Source organism: Bos indicus, chromosome 9, assembly GCF_029378745.1.
Source record: "Bos indicus isolate NIAB-ARS_2022 breed Sahiwal x Tharparkar chromosome 9, NIAB-ARS_B.indTharparkar_mat_pri_1.0, whole genome shotgun sequence".
Classification (NCBI taxonomy): domain Eukaryota; kingdom Metazoa; phylum Chordata; class Mammalia; order Artiodactyla; family Bovidae; genus Bos; species Bos indicus.
This window is the reverse complement of record NC_091768.1, coordinates 71,381,783-71,397,996: the sequence shown is the minus strand read 5'-3', so window position 1 is coordinate 71,397,996 and position 16,214 is coordinate 71,381,783.

The window sequence follows — 16,214 nt, the reverse complement described above, 5'->3', positions numbered from 1 at the left end:
CAATCCAGTATTTCTCATGATGTGCTCTGCATATAAGTTAAATAATCAGGGTGACAATATACAGCCTTGAGGTACTCCTTTCCAGATTTGGAACCAATCTGTTGTTCCATGTCCAGTTCTAACTGTTGCTTCCTAACATCCATACGGATTTCTCAGGAGGCATGCCAGATGGTCTGGTATTCCCATCTCTTTCAGAATTTTCCACAGTTTGTTGTGATCCACACAGTTAAAGGCTTTGGCATAGTCAATAAAGCAGAAGTAGATGCTTATCTGGAGCTCTTGCTTTTTCAATGATCCAACAGGTGTTGGCAATTTGATCTCTGGTTCCTTTGCCTTTTCTAAATCCAACTTGAACATCTGGAAGTTTACAGTTCATGTACTGTTGTAGCCCGGCTTGGAGAATTTTGAGCATTACTTTGCTAACATGTGAGATGAGTGCAACTGTGCGGTAGTTTGAGCATTCTGTGGCATTACCTTTCTTAGGGATTGGAATGAAAACTGACCTTTTCTGGTCCTGTGGCCACTATTGAGTTTTCCAAATTTGCTGAGTGCAGCACTTTCACAGCATCATCTTTTAGGATTTGAAATAGCTCAACTGGGATTCCATCACCTCCACTAGCTTTGTTCGTAGTAATGCTTCTTAAGGCCCACTTGATTTCACATTCCAGGATGTCTGGTTCTAGGTGAGTGATCACACCATCATGGTTATCTGGGTCATTCATATCTTTTTTGTATAGTTCTGTGTATTCTTGCCACCTCTTCTTAATATCTTCTGCTTCTGTTAGGTAAATACAATTCTCTCCTCTATTGAGCCCATCTTTGCATGAAATATTCCCCTGGTATCTCTAATTTTCTTGCACACATCTCTAGTCTTTCCCATTCTGTTATTTTCCTCTATTTCTTTGTATTGATCACTAAGGTAGGCTTTCTTATCTCTCCTTGCTATTCTTGGAATTCTGCATTCAAATGGGTATATCTTTCCTTTTTTCCTTTTCTCCTTTTCGTTTTGCTTCTCTTCTTTTCACAGCTATTTGTAAGGCTTCATCAGACAACCATTTTGCCTTTTTTCATTTCTTTCTCTTGGGATGGTCTTGATCACTATACAATGTAATGAACCTTCGTCCATAGTTCTTCAGGCACTCTCTCAGATCTAATTCCTTGAATCTGTCAGCTCTACTGTATAATCATAAGGGATTTGATTTAGGTCATACCTGAATGGTCTAGTGGTTTTACCTACTTTCTTCCATTTAAGTCTGAATTTGACAATAAGGACTTGATGTTCTGAGCCACAGTCAGCTCCCAGTCTTATTTTTGCTGACTGTATAAAACTTCTCCATCTTTGGCTGCAAAGAATATAATCAATCTGATTTTAGTATTGACCACCTGGTGATGTCCATGTGTAGAGTCTTCTCTTGTGTTGTTGGAAGAGGGTGTTTGCTATGACCAGTGGGTTCTCTTGGCAAAACTCTATTAGCCTTTGCCCTGCTTCATTCTGTACTCCAAGGCCAAATCTGCCTGTTACTCCAGGTGTTTCTTGACTTCCTTCTTTTGCATTCCTGTCCCCTATAATGAAAAGGACAACTTTTTTGGATGTTAGTTCTAAAAGGTCTTGTAGGTCTTCATAGAACCGTTCAACTTCAGCTTCTTCTGCATTACTGGTCAGGGCATAGACTTGGATTTCTGTGATATTGAATGGTTTGCCCTGGAAACAGAGATCATTCTGTTACTTTTGAGAATTGCATCCAAGTACTGCATTTCAGACTCTTTCATTGACTATGATGGTTACTCCATTTCTTCTAAGGGATTCTTGCCCACAGTAGTAGATATAATGGTCATTTGAGTTAAATTCTCCCATTCCAGTCCATTTTATTTTGCTGATTCCTAAAATGTTGACATTCACTCTTGCCATCACCTGTTTGACCACTTCCAATTTGCCTTGATTCATGGACCTGACATCCCAGGTTCCTATGCAATACTGCTCTTTACAGTATCGGACTTTACTTCCATCACCAGTCACATCCACAACTGGGTATTGTTTTTGCTTTGGCTCCATCCCTTCATTCTTTCTGAAGTTATTTCTCCACTGATATTCAGTAGCATATTGGGCACCTACCAACCCAGGGAGTTCATCATTCAGTGTCCTATCTTTTTGCCTTTTCATACTGTTCATGGGGTTCTCAAGGCAAGAATACTGAAGTGGTTTGTCATTCCCTTCTCCAGTGGACCACGTTTTGTCAGAACTGTCCACCATCACGTGTCAATTTTGGGTGGCCCTACATGGCATGGTTCATAGTTTCATTGGGTTAGACAAGGCTGTGGCCCTTGTGATCAGATTGGTTTGTTTTCTGTGATTGTGGTTTTCAGTCTGTCCACCCTCTGATGGAGAAGAATAAGAGGCTTAAGAAAGCTTCCTGATGGCAGAGACTGACTGAAGGCAAAACTGGTTCTTGCTCTGATGGGCTGGGCCATGCTCAGTAAATGTTTAATCCAATTTTCTGTTGATGGGTGGGGCTGTATTCCCTCCCTGTTGTTTGACCTGGGGCCAAACTATGGTGGAGTTAATGAAGATAAAGGCAACCTCCTTCAAAAGGTCCCCTGCAAGGACTGCTACCCTCAGTGCCCCACCCTGCAGCAGGCCACCACAGACCCATGCCTCTGCTGGACACTGCTGGACACTCATGGCTGAGTCTGGGTCAGTCTCTTGTGGGGTCACTGCTCCTTTCTCCTGTGTCCTGATGATCACAAGGTTCTGTTTGTGCCCTCCAAGAGTCTGTTTCCCCAGTCCTGTGTAAGTTCTGGCTCTATGGTGTGGTTAATGGCAACCTCCTCCAAGAGGGCTTATGCCATACCCAGATCTACTGCACCCAGAGCCCCTGGCCCTGTGGCAGTCCACTGTTGACCTGTACCTCTTCAAGAGACACTCAAACACAGTTCTGTCTCAGTCTCTGTGGGGTCTCTGGGACCTGGTGTGTACAAGGTTTGTTTGAGCCCTCTTAGCATTTCTGGTGGGTATAGGGTTTGATTCTAAATGCGATTTCACCCCTCCTACAGTCTTGCTGGGGCTTTTCTGCCCTTGAACATAGGGTATCTCCTTACAGCTGCTCCAGATCTGTGCAGCTGCCTCTCCTCCAAAGTTAGTAGCTTTAATTAAAAAAAAAAGACAGTGAATATTATGATTAGATCAGAATAAAAAAACTTCATACTTTATAATCTCCTCCCAAATATCTATGCTACTCCCCTAGTTTTGAATTAAGTTAACACATATTAATCACTTTACATCTTAATATATTTGTTTTTCTTAAAAAGATGAAGTAATTAGTTCATGCTTAGAAAAACCACTCTGCTCCAATATAGGTAATTTCAGCCAACTATTCAACATAATGAAAAATAGAAAATGAGACAAAATATTTTTAGAAATAAGTTTAAAGGAATAGGAAGTTTACCATAATTATAAAGAATTATTGGGACAGAATCTGGGAGAGTGCAGGAGCCTGGAAAAGTAAGTCTAACATTTGAGGCCTTTTTTTTTTTCCTCTCTAGTAACATTTCCTGATTTTGGATGGGGCAGCTGTGAGGCAGAGGTAAACTTTTAGCCATCTAGCAAAACCTGAGATCAGTTACTGGAGGTAGGGCTTGTCAAACTAATGGGGTCTTGATGATTCTTCTTGCTTAGATTCGACTTTACAGTAAGATGAACTAAAAGGAAAGATAACTTCACAGTGACTGAAATAGAGTTTTAAATTGTGAAATTCTTAAAATAAGACCGGATGAATTTCAGATTGCTAGCACTATCCTGGCACATGGCAAAAGCGAATGTTAATCCTCTCTGGAGAAAGACAATACTAAATTAAGTCTCAAATTACTCCTATATACAATATGGCAAAATCAACTTCTAGCACACAATGAAAAGTAACTAGGAAACTAGGAAAATCACACTAGGAAAAAAATAACACATTCAAGGAAATCAGTAGAAACAAAAGCAAGAAACAGATCCAGAAAGTCTCCAGATACTGATGGTATATGATGATATAAGACACGGACTGTAAAATAACTATGTATCCTATGTTCGGACAGATAAGAGACAAGATTGAGAACTGAACTGCAAGTTAAAAGATAGAAGCCAATGGAAACTTTGGAATTTAAATAACATTTACCAAGATTAGAAAATTAATGCACAGATATAGCAGCAGATTGGACCAGGCTAAAGGTAGACTTAATAGCTATAAAATTTTAAAACAGCTAGAATAAATTAGAGAAAGAAAGAGAATATATATATACATATATATAATAGACACAAGATTTAGAAATAACAGTGAGAATTCTAATACATCAGTGTTCAAAACATCAGGCATAGAGGAAAGAAAATATGGAAAGAGGAAATAATTGAACAAATAATTGCTGCTGAGAATTTTTCAGAATCCCTATAAGCACTAAGGAATATAAAAGAAATTTATACCAGGGGTATTATAGCAAACTCTCTGAATCCTTCCTCCTTTAAAAAAATAAGAAATAAGACAGACTCTCTTCAATGGAGAAACAGAGAACCACCTTCTCAATACACCAAAAATAAAAACAAGAAAGTGGAATATCTATGGAGCTAAGAATGAAAACTGCTAGAACTCTATAAAAGTGAAAGTCGCTCAGTCATGTCTGACTCTTTACAACCATATGGACTATACAGTCCATGGAATTCTCCAGACCAGAATACTGGTGTGAGAAGCCTTTCCCTTCTCCAGGGGATCTTCCCAACCCAGAGATCAAACCCAGATCTCCCGCATTGCAGGCAGATTCTTGACCAGCTGAGCCACAAGGGAAGTCCAAGAATTCTATACCTAACAAAAATATACTTCAAGATTGAAGGAGAAGTAAATATTTTTCAGATAAATGGAAATCGAGAGAATTTCTCTCCAGAGAACTTGTACCAAAAGGTAATAATCAGGCAGAAGAAAAATTAGTTCAGACAGAAGTTTGGGATGCAGAATGGAACAGAAAGCAATTGAAAGGGCAAGAATGTGGATAAGTCTAAATGAATATTGGCTGTATATAAAATGATAATAATGTGTAATTAAAATAGTTACTGGAGCAAGAATATATGAAGGCAATGAATTAGAATCATGGAAAGGGATATGCACATACAGACTGTTGATTAATGAGAAGGCTAACTCTGTAGAGTAGAGAGAATGACATGTACTGGGACAAGTTGAATATCAATTATAAAAATGGAAGTTATCTTCTACCTCATACACCAAGGTAAATTCCAGTTAGATTTTATATCTAAATGAAAATAGAAAATAGATATCTTTATATCTAAGTGAAAAGTGAATAATGATATACATTCTAGAAGATACTTTAAGAGAATATTTTCCTAACCTTAAAGTACAGAAAAACTTTTCAAATGGCCAAATATGCACTAATTATAAAGGAAAAGATTTATAAAATGGATTATATTAAGACCCCAAACTTCTCTTTATCCAAAATTACTATTAAAAGAGCAAAGAGGTGAGCCACACACTGGGAGACAGTATAAGCAACACATGCACGTGACAAAGGGCTCAGAACAAAATCTATAAGAAGACACCAACAAATCAATACGAAAAGGGCATCTCAATAGAGAAATAGGCAAGGGATTTGAATAGGCTCTTCAAAAAAGGGAAAATCCAAAGTAGTTAATCAACTTGAAAAGTGCTCAATTACCTTAGTAATCAGGAAAATGCAAATAAAACCAAGATGAGAGGGAATTCCCTGGTGGTTTATTGGATATAATCCAGATTTCACTGCTGTAGCCCAGATTCAATCTCTGGTCAGGGAACTGAGATTCCCACGTCAAAAATAAATAAATAAAAATAAAAAAACAAACACACACACACAAAAAATGAGAAACTGCTACATATCAATAAAAACTGCTGAAAAGGAAATGACTAGTAGTCACAAGTGTTGGTGAGAAGGTAGAGCAAATGCAATGCTAATAAACTGATGATCAAGTGCTAATTTGTATAACCCATTAGAAAATTGCTATTTGTCACTAAAATTGAACTTACACATAATTTGACTGAGCAGTTTCACTCCATCTATACATGCAATGGATATCAATGCATGCAACCCAGGAGATTTGTGCAAGGATGTTACAGTAGCATTGTTTCTAATAACCCTGAACTACATCAAATTCAGATATATCCATTCAATTATGAATTATATGAACACACAACTACAAACAACACTGTGAATGGATCTTGCCAATGTAATGTGGAATGAAAGACTCCAGACTAAAGGAATGCATACTCAATGATTCCATTTACATAAATATAAAAAATCTGGCACTAAACTACATTATTGAATGATGCATATATGTGTGGTATAACTATATATAAGAATATGTATAGGTGTAATTATCATAAAATTATAATATGGAAATTTGGGGGAGGAAGAAGTAAGGAATGGTGAGAGAAAAAGTACTTCTAGGTCCTGGCAATTTTCTGTTTCTCCCTAGATCATGATGACAGTATGCTCATGCTGTAATAGATCATAGAATTTAACATTTTTCTTTCATGTTCCTTCTCCGTATATGTTTATATTTTGCAATAAAAATTTAAAACCTAAACTAATCTAAAATGAAATAAATTTAAGCTTGAAGGTCATTTTTTGTGGGATCACATTTTTTTATTTTAAGTAGTAGGAAATAATATGTTAAGTGTAGAATATTTCATCTTGAAAAAAGTGGGTTTACATGTGTGGCTATAACAGAATTTCAAAGGCTTGTTGTTTTGGTTTGGTTTGGTTTGGGTGGGTTTATATTTTAGCAGTTCATTAAGAGATTGAGTAGCAGAAATTTTTTTAAAGAGGCTATTTATTTTCTCTTCTTTTCCTTTTGTACATACTGAAGAAAAATCAAGCTACTACACAGGATGCACTGCCATGCAAAACCAATGGAAATTCAATATAAGAATGTATTAACCTATTCTTTTTCTTTTGTTGAGTCTTACTTCATTTGAACAAATTGCTTTTGAGTTTATATCTTCTGTCTTTAGTTTTCCCCTTTTCTCTCAAGAGTTTTCTCATATTACAAGTACCTCCAACAGTCTTAATTCAAATACAGCTAATTATAAATTGAAAAGCACTTTTTCCCATTTTCTATTGCTTTAAAAAGTCCTAACAGTGATGACCTCACTGCCATGCTGAAGTCCAAAACCACACGCATAGCTACTAATCCATTGTGAATTTGTACCAAGTGTCCTTGGCCCTCAAGAGCACTGATGAAATTATGATCATTAGAACCACCAGCCTATGAGACTTACACATTCTTGTGTGTCTTTTGCCCAATCCACTTGTTCTCGGACACAACATTCTTGGCAATTATACTGAAGATGGTGATTGCAGCCATGAAATTAAAAGATGCTTACTCCTTGGAAGGAAAGTTACGACCAAACTAGATAGCATATTAAAAAGCAGAGACATTGCCAACAAAGGTCCATCTAGTCAAGGCTATGGTTTTTCCAACGGTCATGTATGGATGTGAGAGTTGGACTGTGAAGAAAACTGAGCGCCGAAGAATTGATGCTTTGAACTGTGGTGTTAGAGAAGACTCTTGAGAGTCCCTTGGACTGCAAGGAGATCTAACCAGTCTATTCTAAAGGAGCCCAGTCCTGGGTGTTCATTGGAAGGACTGATGCTAAAACTGAAACTCCAATACTTTGGCCACCTCATGCGAAGAGTTGACTCATTGGAAAAGACTCTGATGCTGGGAGGGATTGGGGGCAGGAGGAGAAGGGGACGACAGAGGATGAGATGGCTGGATGGCATCACTGACTCGATGGACATGAGTCTGAGTGAACTCCGGGAGTTGGTGATGGACAGGGAGGCCTGGCGTGCTGCGATTCATGGGGTCGCAAAGAGTCAGACATGATTGGGCCACTGAACTGAACGGAACTGAAGGTGGAGTCAGCTTATTCTACTGATAAGGCCATTCTCTGTAAGATCCTTCTCCTGGATTCAGTTCAGTTCAGTTCAGTCGCTCAGTCGTGTCTGATTCTTTGTGACCTCATGGATTGCAACACGCCAGGCCTCCCTGTCAGTTACTAATCCCTGGAGTTTACCCAAACTCATGTCCATTGAGTCGGTGATGCCATCCAACCATCTCATCCTCTGTCTTCCCCTTCTCCTCTGCCCTCAATCTTTCCCAGCATCCGAGTCTTTTCAAATGGGTCAGCTCTTCGCATCAGGTGGCCAAAGTATTAGAATTTCAGCTTCAACATCAGTCCTTCCAATGAACGCCCAGCACTGATATCCTTTAAGATGATTTGCAGTCCCTTTGCAGTCCAAGGTACTCTCAAGAGTCTTCTCCAACACCACAGTTCAAAAGCACAAATTCTTCTGCACTCAGCTTTCCTTATAGTCCAACGCTAACATCCATACATGACTACTGGAAAAACCATAGCTTTGACTAGATGGACCTTTGTTGGCAAAGTAATATCTCTGCTTTTTAATATGCTGTCTAGGTTGGTAATAACTTTCCTTCCAAGGAATAAGCATCTTTTAATTTCATGGCTGCAATCACCATCTGCAGTGATTTTGGAGCCCAAAAAAGATACAGTCTGACACTGTTTCTACTGTTTCCCCATCTGTTTCCCAGGAAGTGATGGGACCAGATGCCATGATCTTTGTTTTCTGAATGTTGAGCTTTAAGCCAACTTTTTCACTCTCCTCTTTCACTTTCATCAAGAGGCTCTTTAGTTCTTCTTCACTTTCTGCAATAAGGGTGGTGTTATCTGCATATCTGAGGTTATTGACCTATCTCCTGGCAATCTTGATTCCAGCTTTTGTTTCATCCAGTCCAGTGTATCTCATGATGAATTCTGCATAGAAGTTAAATAAGCAAGGTGACAATATACAGCCTTGATGTACTCCTTTTCCTATTTGGAACCAGTCTGTTGTTCCATGTCCAGTTCCAACTATTGCTTCCTGACCTCCATACAGATTCCTCAAGAGGCAGGTGGTCTGGTATTTGCATTTCTTCCAGAGTTTTCCACAGTTTGTTGTGATCCACACAGTCAAAGGCTTTGGCATAGTCAATAAAGCAGAAATAGATGTTTTTCTGGAACTCTCTTGCTTTTTCAATGATCCAGCGGATGTTGGTAATTTGATCTCTGGTTCCTCTGCCTTTTCTAAAACCAGCTTGAACATCTGGAAATTCACAGTTCACGTATTGTTGAAGCCTGGCTTGGAGAATTTTGAGCATTACTTTACTAGCGTGTGAGATGAGTGCAATTGTACGGTAGTTTGAGCATTTTTTGGCATTGCCTTTCTTTGGGATTGGAATGAAAACTGACATTTTCCAGTCCTGTGGCCACTGCTGTATTCCAGATTTGCTGGCATATTGAGTGCAGCACTTTCATAGCATCATCTTTTAGGATTTGAAAGAGCTCAACTGGAATTCCATCACCTCCACTACCTTTGTTAGTAGTGATGCTTCCTAAGGCCCACTTGACTTCACATTCCAGGATGTCTGGCTCCAGGTGAATGATCACACCATCATAATGATCTGGGTCATTCAGATCTTTTTTTGTTCAGTTTTTTTGTGTATTCTTACCACCTCTTCTTAGTATCTTCTGCTTCTGTTAGGTCAATACCATTTCTGTCCTTTATTGAGCCCACCTTTGTGTGAAATGTTCCCTTGGTATCTCTAATTTTCTTGAAGAGACCTCTAGTCTTTCCCATTCTATTGTTTCCCTCTATTTCTTTGCAGTGATCACTGAGGAAGGCTTTCTTATCTCTCCTTGCTATACTTTGGAACTCTGCATTCAGATGCTTATATCTTTCCTTTTCTCCTTTGCTTTTCACTTCTCTTCTTTTCACAGCTATTTATAAGGCCTCCTCAACAGCCATTTTGCTTTTTTGCATTGCTTTTTCTTGGGGATGGTCTTGCTCCCTGTCTCCTATACAGTGTCATGAACCTCCATCCATAGTTCATCAGGCACTCTGTCTATCAGATCTAGTCCCTTAAATCTATTTCCCACTTCCACTGTATAATCATAAGGGATTTGATTTAAGTCATACCTGAATGGTCTCGTGGTTTTCCCTACTTTCTTCAATTTAAGTCTGAATTTGGCAATAAGGGGTTCATGATCTGAGCCACAGTTGGCTCCCAATCTTGTTTTTGCTGACTGTATAGAGCTTTTCCATCTTTGGCTGCAAAGAATATAATCAGTCTGAATTCGGTGTTGACCATCTGGTGAGGCCCGTGTGTAGAGTCTTCTCTTGTATTGTTGGAAGAGGGTGTTTGCTATGATCAGTGTGTTCTCTTGGCAAAACTCTATTAGCCCTTGCCCTGCTTCATTCTGTACTCCAGGGTAAATTTGCCTGGTATTCCAGGTGTTACTCGACTTCCTACTTTTGCATTCCAGTCCCCTATAATGAAAATCTAGAATCTCCTGGATTATAGATAGTTTAATCACATTATGAATAAAACTTTTGTTCAAGTCAACAGGAATTCTATGGAAGCATGTCTTATGGGAACCAACACCTATCAATAATGGTTTTAGTTAGCACCTCCACCTTCCACAATAACCAGTTAATCAATAAATCCTGTTAAGTGTTCTTCCCGAAAGAACTCAAGTCATCATCGTTTCTTCTTCAAATCACTGCAAACACTTTATTACTGGTGTCCCTGCCTCTAATCCAGATTTTTTGGGGGTAACTGTGCTAAAAGGTAAAGATATTCTCTCACTCATCCTTTGTAAAAATTTCTTCCTTCTTAAGTTTCATAGTGTTCTCTGAATATGAAATGTGAAAGTCAAAATTTATTAGTAGGTCTCCCAGATGCTTCATCATCAAGTTTATGATGTGAAGATGCTCTGCATTCACCCCAGCATCTTGAATTACTCATAGTTGTGCCATGTTTTCTCCTTTCTGTATGTGAACCATTCCTCCACCCAGAACACACTTCTATACTTTTCTTTTTCTTCTGAGAACTGCACGTGATGAAAACGCTTATTTCCTACTTGACCTTTTAATCTCAGCTTACATAGCACTTTTTTTATTTTATTTATTATTATTATTATTATTATTGATCTCCTCTGAATACCCATATCTGAATTACATGCCAGGCACTCAGTGTTTTTGTAAGATTCTATACTTATCCCCATAGTGTTCTTATCACTTTGAATTGCTTGATTCCCTTTCTGTCAAATCTACAAACAAATAGGACCCTAGACATCAGGGGCTAGATCTGTAACATGGCTAATGCCAATGAAGCTTATATTAATCTGAATAACACATTCAGAGACTCAACATTAGAGGCAAATGTTCACATGAAAAACATTGTTTAAATCCAAAAGAAATTTGGCCCTTTAATTTTCTGACTATTTAGAAATGGTTTACTCTAGAATATTATTTATAAAATATTTGTGCTTATAAAATACATATGCAGTTCCTAAATTGTGGAATTTATAAAGAACTGAAATAGATATGACTGGTTCCAAATAGGAAAAGGAGTATGTCAAGGCTGTATATTGTCACCATGCTTATTAACTTCTATGCAAAGTACATCATGAGAAACGCTGGGCTGGAAGAAGCACAAGCTGGAATCAAGATTGCCGGGAGAAATATCAATAACTTGAGATATGCAGATGACACCACCCTTATGGCAGAAAGTGAAGAAGATCTAAAGAGCCTCTTGATGAAAGTGAAAGAGGAGAGTGGAAAAGTTGGCTTAAAGCTTAGAAAACTAAGATCATGGCATCTGGTTCCATCACTTCATGGCAAATAGATGGGGAAACAGTGGAAACAGTGGCTGACTTTATTTTGGGGGGCTCCAAAATCACTGCAGATGGTGATTGCAGCCATGAAATTAAAAGACGCTTACTCCTTGGAAGGAAAGTTATGACCAACCTAGATAGCATATTAAAAAGCAGAGACATCACTTTGTCAACAAAGATCCATCTAGTCAAGGCTATGGTTTTTCCAGTAGTCATGTATGGATGTGAGAGTTGGACTAGAAAGAAAGCTGAGCGCTGAAGAATTGATGCTTTTGAACTGTGGTGTTGGAGAAGACTCTTGAGAGTCCCTTGGACTGCAAGGAGATCCAACCAGCCCATCCTAAAGGATATCAGTCCTGAGTGTTCATTGGAAGGACTGATGTTGAACCTGAAACTCCAATACTTTGGCCACCTGATGTGAAGAACTGACTCTTTTGAAAAGACCCTGATGCTGGGAAAGATTGAGGGCAGGAGGAGAAGGGGACGATAGAGGATGAGATGGTTGGATGGCATCACAGACACAATGGATATAGGTTTGGGTGGACTCTGGGAGTTGGTGATGGACAGGGAGGCCTGGCATGCTGTGGTTCATGGGCTCGCAAAGAGTCAGACATGACTGAGCGACTGAACTGAAGTGAACTGAAATAGGTATATCTCTATTGTTAAGTGGATTAAAACTTTTTTTTTCCCAAGTAAAAAATACATATAATATACTTGAATATGTTTATATGTCTTGTTTAGAAATTACATTTAAAATGTGTATTTCATTTTTCTTTCTTTCTCAAGAAATCCCTAAGTCAAATTTGGCAATATGAGCAATATAAAGACAAAGTAAGTAATATATGCAACTTCTTTTTAAATTGAAACTGCCTTAAAGCACAAAACAAATGGCTTGTTTCATTGTATGCCTGAATTGACTATGCTGATGAATCCATGCTCCCAAGACCACAGCTTTGTGCTTCTTCTGCACAGAGAATCTCACAGTACTATACATACAAGTTAAAATATACAGAAAAATTTAAAGCCTTTTTTTTTTTTTACTGTGCTTATCTCTTGCCGTGGGTTTCCTATTTTTATTAAAAAAAAAAAAAAGCTTCAGAAGTTTCAGGAACTTTCTATGAAGTGCTATCAATTGATTTAACACATCTTTCCACCTTGATTTTGTGCAATTTTAGTAATTTCTCTGCTAGGTCATTCAGCATATTATTAATTATTATTATTATTGAAGGATAAATTCTTTACAGAATTTTGTGTTTTCTTTCAAACCTCAACATGAATCAGTCATAGCTATACATATATCCCCTCCCTTTTGAACCTCCCTCTCTTCTCCCTCCCCATCTTACCCGTCTAGTTTGATACAGAGCCCCTGTTTGAGTTTCCTGAGCCATACAGCAAACAACCGTTGGCTATCTATTTTACATAATGATATTGTAAGTTTCCATGTTGCTCTTTCCATACATCTCACTCTCTCCTCCCCTCTCCCCACGTCCATAAGTCTATTCTCTCTATCTGTTTCTCCATTACTGTCCTCTAAATAAATTCTTCAGAACCATTTTTTGAGATTCTGTATATGTGCATTAGAATACGATATTTATCTTTTTCTTTCTGACACACTTCACTCTGTATAATAGGTTCCAGGCTCATCCACCTCATCAGAACTGCCTCAAATGTGTTACTTTTATGGCTAATATTCCACTATATACATGTACCACAACTTCTTTATCCATTCATCTGTTCGTGGACTCTAGGTTGCTTCCATGTTCTAGCTATTGTAAATAGTGCTGCAATGAACAATGGGATACATTTGTCTTTTTCAACCCTGGTTTCCTCAGGGTATATGCTTAGGAGTGGGATTACTTTGTCATATGGTGGTTTTATTCCTAGTTTTTTAAAGAATCTCCATACCGTCTTCCATAGTGGCTGTATCAATTTACATTCCCACCAACAGTGCAAGAGCATTCCCTTTAAAGCTATTTTTATTTTCTCCTTCAACTCTTATTTCCACTGAGAAGATTCTCTTTATTTAATTAAAATACACTTTATTGCAACAAACTTTATTGAGAATATTCTAAAGTGAGGTGTAAAAAGTTACATCTAATATGAATCTAGTCTTGGAGGAGCCTCTGGAGACAAAGTAATTATTACAATGTAAAGTAGTAAGTTCACTGATAGTAATACTTGAGTATTTGGGAAATAAAGCAAAAGCAGCAAGGTCTGGTATGGGTGGTATTTAGACATCTCCCTGGAGAGAACAGCAACTAAGTCAAATCTTGAAAATTTAATAGGTTTCATTCTAGCTAAAAGAAGGGAGAAGGGCACACAATATTGAGTAAGGAAAAGCAAGAATGAATGATTTGGAGAATTAAGAAAGTTCAAAATTGCACAGTTCCAGTTTCTCCACATCCTCCCAACACTTCTTCTTTTTTGGGTTTTTGGTTTGGCTTGGTAATAGCCATTCTAATAGATGTTAATGTTATCCTTGTAAATATGTATATTTTTTGTTATCCTTATAAGTATGCATATTTTTTCTTTCAGTTTTATTGAGACATACTTGATAGACACATTGTATAAGCTTAAGGTGTACAGCATAATGATTTGACTTACATACCTCATGAAATAGTTACCACAATCAAGTTAGTAAACATTCATAATTTTATATGGATACAATATTAAAGAAATAGAAAAAATATATATTTCTTTGTGATGAGAACTCAGGATTTACTCTCTCAACAACTTTAATACATAAGGTATAGCAGTGTTACTTACACTTATCATGTTGTGAATTACTTTACTAGTAATTATTTATCTTACAACTGAAAGTTTGTATCTTTTGACAATCTTCCTCTATCTTTCCCTCACCCTCACCTCTAGTGACCACATATCTGATCTCTTTTTCCAGTTTTTTGCTGTTGTTGTTTGTGTGCTTATTTTTGAAGTATAATTGACCTACAACACAATGTTATTCCCTGATACATGACATAGTAGTTCAGTATTTTTATACATTTAAAAATAATCACCATGATAAGTCTAAGTGCCATCTGTCACCATACAGATTTAATTATTGACCATCTTCCCTACACTGTACATTTCATACCTGTGACTCATTTATTTTGCAATGGGAAGTTTGTACCTCTTAATCTCCCTTACTTATTTCTCTCCTCCCCCCAACTCACTCTCCTCTGGCAACCACCTGTTTGTTCTCTGTATCTATGACTCTTTCTGTTTAGTTAGTCATGTTTGTTCATTTGTTTTGGTTTTTAGGTTCCGTATATAGGTGAAATCATAGAGCATGTGTCTCCCTCTGACTTATTTCACTTAAGATAACACCCTCTAGGTCCATCCATGTTGTTTCAGATTGCAAGATTTCATTCTTTTTAAGGCTAATTTCCAGTGTGTGTGTGTGTGTGTGCACATACATACAACATTTTCTTTATCCATTCCTCTATTGGTGGGCATTTAGGTTGTTTCTATACCTTAGCTATTGTAAATTATCTTGCAGTGAATATAAGTGTACATATACCTGTTCTAATGAGTGTTTTCATCATTTTCAGATGAATACCCAGGAGTGTAACTTTCTGTGTCATAAAGCAATTATAGTTTTGATTTTTTTTTTTTTTTTTAGGGATCTCCATACAGTTTTCCATAATGGTGCCACCAAATTGTCAGTTGCTAAGACTATGGACTGCAGCATGCCAGGCTTCCCTGTCCTTCACTATCTCCCAGAGTTTGCTCAAACTTATGCCCATTGAGTTGGTGATGAACAACTATCTCATCCACCAAATTACATTCCCACAAATCAGAATTCTCTTTTCTTCAGATCCTCATCAACGCTTTTTATTTGTTGTCTTTTTAATAACAGTCATTCTGACAAGTGTGAGGTGATATTTCATTGTGGCTTTGAACTGCATTTCTCTGATGATTTCTGATATTGAACATCTTTTTATGTGCCTGTTGACCATCTGTATATGTTTGGAGAAATGTCTGTCCCAGTCGTCTGCCCATTTTTCAATTGTGTTGTTTGCTTTTTAATGTCAAGTTGTGTGAGTTCTGTATGTATTTTGGATATTAACCACTTGTTAATTGTTGGTTGATAGTTTCCTTCACTTTAAAAGTGAAGTAGGCTTTAAATTTTTTATCCACAAATATTAAACAAAATTTAATACAGCTTGTGTTAAAAGATTTGCTTTAATAAATCCAGGTTCTCTCTTTAAGTAATGTTAGGGTTAGATTTTTCTACCAAAACTCACCAGTGTAAACATCAGCTATGTCTTTTCATGTTCTTGTAAGAACCTACATAGAGATCATTTTTTTAAGTGGACAGTGATAAATATAGTGCAAAACTAGCATTGAAGAATTTTTCATATATTAAATTATTGTATTAAAAAGAAATGAAATGTTACATGTTAATGTGTGTGTGTGTGTGTATATGTATATATATATATATATATATTAGATTCTGAACAT